At 37.9% G+C, this 3672-nt stretch overlaps 1 non-coding gene across 1 annotated transcript; it reads left to right on the forward strand.

Moving 5' to 3' along the window:
• Positions 1-899: 899 nt before the first annotated feature.
• On the forward strand, positions 900-1006 carry LOC117280151 (small nucleolar RNA R71). The gene has a single exon (XR_004510633.1). It is a non-coding gene; the product is annotated as a small nucleolar RNA R71 (small nucleolar RNA).
• Positions 1007-3672: the final 2666 nt, after the last annotated feature.

Consider the following 3672-nt stretch of genomic DNA (forward strand, 5'->3'; position numbering starts at 1 on the left):
GCTCTAAATCAAGATCTCTACCATTTCTCAAGCTCACCGCCATAAGAGGCTTTGGGCCCTGCTCTTTTGGATTGACATGTGTGTCCGCAGGTAATGTCCCTTGAGGATGATTGTTAAGGACCATGGATAATCGCCCTAGTTGAATCTCAATGCCCTTGATAGCCAAGTCGTGTGTCACTACCTTTTCTTGCATTTGGTGGACCTTTTCTTCCATTTTTCCGCTGGCCCCAATGAGTTGTTGCAACATTCCTTTAATTTTAGATAACCAATCATCCTGCCCCACTATCTGTTGTTGTTGAGGTTGTTGATAAGTTAGCTGTTGATTTTGCTGGTTGTATCCTTGTTGCCTTTGGTAAGGTACTACTTGACCCTGTGGTCACATAGCTCTAGGATTGTTGGTGTTATTGTACTGTTGTTATGCTGGTCTATACTGCTGATTTTACTGCCCCCAATTCTGACCACCTTGTCTATGGCCTCCATAGTTGCTCACATAGTTCATGTTCTCTTGATAGTTCTGGTTGTCACTTTCACCACTCCACGAACACACGTATGGTTGGTTAATGCATGGTGTACATAATCCCCCATTAGTCGTGTCAATTATGTGTACCTGCTTCTGGCCTAATTCATTAATCTTCTTGGTGAGGATACTTATTTGCGTCATCAGAGTGGCCATATTTTCGGCTATGGAATTGTTCGGGTCCAATGCTATTGAGTGAACTATAGGGGTGATTGTGAAGTCTCTTGTCATCCATCCTGAGTTTTGAGCCATTTTATCTAGCAAGACCTTACACTCTCTAAATGAGTTGCTTAAAAATGCTCCACCTGCTGAAGCATCAACATTGTCCTTCAAGTTGTCCGTCAATCCCATGTAAAGTCATTGTCCCAACATCTGATCTGGAATGCCATGATGTGGACACTTAACAAGCATACCTTTGAATCTCTCCCACATTTCTTGTAATGTTTCAGCTGGTTTCTGCCTGAAGCTCAATATCTCATCAACCTGCTTGGCAGTCTTATTGGGTGGGTAGAACTTATTCAAAAACTGCTTGACTAATTCCTCCCAAGTTGTGATGGAATTTATGGGGAGCGAATTAAGCCATTTTTGGCTTCTCCTGTCACTGAGAATGGAAACAACAACAATCTTATTGCTTCCGCGTCACATTTGGTTGCCTTTGCGTGACACAAATCGACAGAAAAATTTTCAGATGCTGCTGTGGATCTTCAATATAAGACCCGGAGAACAGTCCTTTGTTCTACAGTAGATGTAGCATATTGTTTGTGATTTGAAATGACTCCGCTTGTATCTGAGGGACTGCAATTGTAGTTGCCAAATTTTCAGCGGTGGGTTGTGCCCAATCATACAAAGCTGCTTCTGGCACAAGAGGTTCCACACCCTGATTGTTCGGGTCATTCATATTGTTTCGATTGTTTTGATTATCCAAAGTGTCACCCATGTCCGGTTCAATTTGTTCTCTTGGATGATGTTGTTGTTTGTCCTTTTTGTTTGCACAATTTAATTCCTTGAAATTTTCTCAGGATCCGATAATGCTTAAAACAATTCACTAGGTCTTGAAGAGTTTCTAGGCATACGCTTATAACACACAAGACCACAAATGTTAGAATTTCAATGTAATGAATAAAAATGGAGAAAATTGACTAAACTAAGAATCCTAACAATTCTTGTACCTGCAATTAGTAACACTATTGCTTTCCATGGCAACGACGCCAAAATTTGATCACGCCCAACTATGCCTCCTAAGAGGACTAAGCAGTCGTTGCAAATATAATCCGGTTTACCAGTCCGGAGTCGAATCCCACAGGGAAATAACGTGTTAATTACAACCAATAGTTTTATATGAATTCAAGTAATCATCCTTCAGAAATATTATATAACAATTTGAGAGTTTACTAACTAAGATCAAAGTAAGTAAAAATGCAGTAATTTATAACTAACAAAGCAAATAGTGCAAATAAGATTTGGAAAAATCTAAGGTTATGATTTCCCCTATTGTCGGAATCTTCCCTGCTACATTTCCTATAAATTCGCCTAAATATTCTCTACCGATCGTGAGTACTTTAAGTATCGTAGCTCTCTCTCGAGCAACTACTATAATTTACTAGACGTATTCTCTCGAAATACGCTAGCTGGCACTAATTTACCGCTCACGACAATCGCACCAAGACTTCATTATCTCTAATCCCGCCTTTAAACCCTCCGTATCGATCTCTCAACTACGTTAGAAGTGGTGTTGTTCAACAACTACCTAAATATGTACTCTCTCTCGAGCAATATACACACTAAATATGCACAGTTAATTGAGAGATCTTCAATTAACAACAATGAAAATATAGTTGAACAAGTAGAGAAAATCAAAGGCAAATCTATTTTAAATGTAGTAGAAAATCATCCTCCAACGGGTTACATCAAACCTTAGATTAAAGAGTTTAGCTACTCATAACACTACTCAAAAATACATAAACCATTGTCAAACCAATATTCATAGAAATAAAGATAGAAAAGTAGAGAGAAACTTTTCGATACGTCTTCTTGAATGAACTTGAGGATCCTTTGGGCTCAACTTTGCTTCAACAATGGTGTTTCTTGCCTTCTCAAGTCAAGTGTGTGGCTGCAATTAGGGTTGAAAACTTTTATATTACGTCCCTAAGACAATTGACTAAGTTACCCCTCAAGATAAAACGCAGGCAAATTTGCCCTTGTGCTATAGCTGTGCTTCGCACTGGGCCTGGTTGTGTTTTCCAGATTTTTCTGTGCTTTCCCTATGCTTTACGAAGTTATTTCACTGCCTGGTCCGATTTTGCCTTTCTTCAAAAATTGCCTTTTAGCTTCCTTTTTGCTCAAATCACCTCTATTCTTCACTCTTGGCTTCCTACATAACAAGCTTCAACAATTAAGCTCGATTGGTCATTTCCAACATTCAAAACACCTAAAAATACACCAAAGTAGGGGTAAAACATATCCAATTACATGTAATTCTAGCATATTATCAGTTGTGCATTTGGATCGGATATTCAAAATCCGAACCAATCCGCCCAATTTCATATTTCGGATTTCGGATATTTGGATCGGATTATATTTATTAAAATTTTGGATATCCGGATCGGATTCGGATTGGTATAATTTTAACCCGATCTGAAATCCAAAATTATTATGGCATGTATAAATACTAAATTTTAATTTCGGATAGCTAGTACTTCCTTTACATCTTCCTCCAAGTTATTACCTTTACAATTGTTGGATTTAGGTACATTGGCACCATAGTACCCTCATAATTGTAGAAACATGAATTTTACTTGTTGTATTGCCTCTTCTACAAAGAAAATCTAAGTAGGAGTTTTGCAACTTAGAGGCATAACAACTCAAACCTCCAGAGAAATATTTTCTTAGAGATGCAATGCTGATAAAAGGGATGAAAAGCAAAGAGATGTTTGCATTAGCACATAACACAGAAGAAGCAGATAAGGCAGATGCATTAGCCGATTAGATTAGCAATAGCCTTAATAATACGTATAATCCGATCCGAAAATCCAAAATATTTATCTGATCCAAACTTTATAATCTTATCTGATCCGATATTAATTCGGATTAGATTTGGATTGTATTTTGCAGAATCCGAAATCCAAAATTTCAATCCGAAATGTGCTAAATCTGAT

The sequence above is a fragment of the Nicotiana tomentosiformis genome, chromosome 10, assembly GCF_000390325.3.
Source record: "Nicotiana tomentosiformis chromosome 10, ASM39032v3, whole genome shotgun sequence".
NCBI classification, from domain to species: domain Eukaryota; kingdom Viridiplantae; phylum Streptophyta; class Magnoliopsida; order Solanales; family Solanaceae; genus Nicotiana; species Nicotiana tomentosiformis.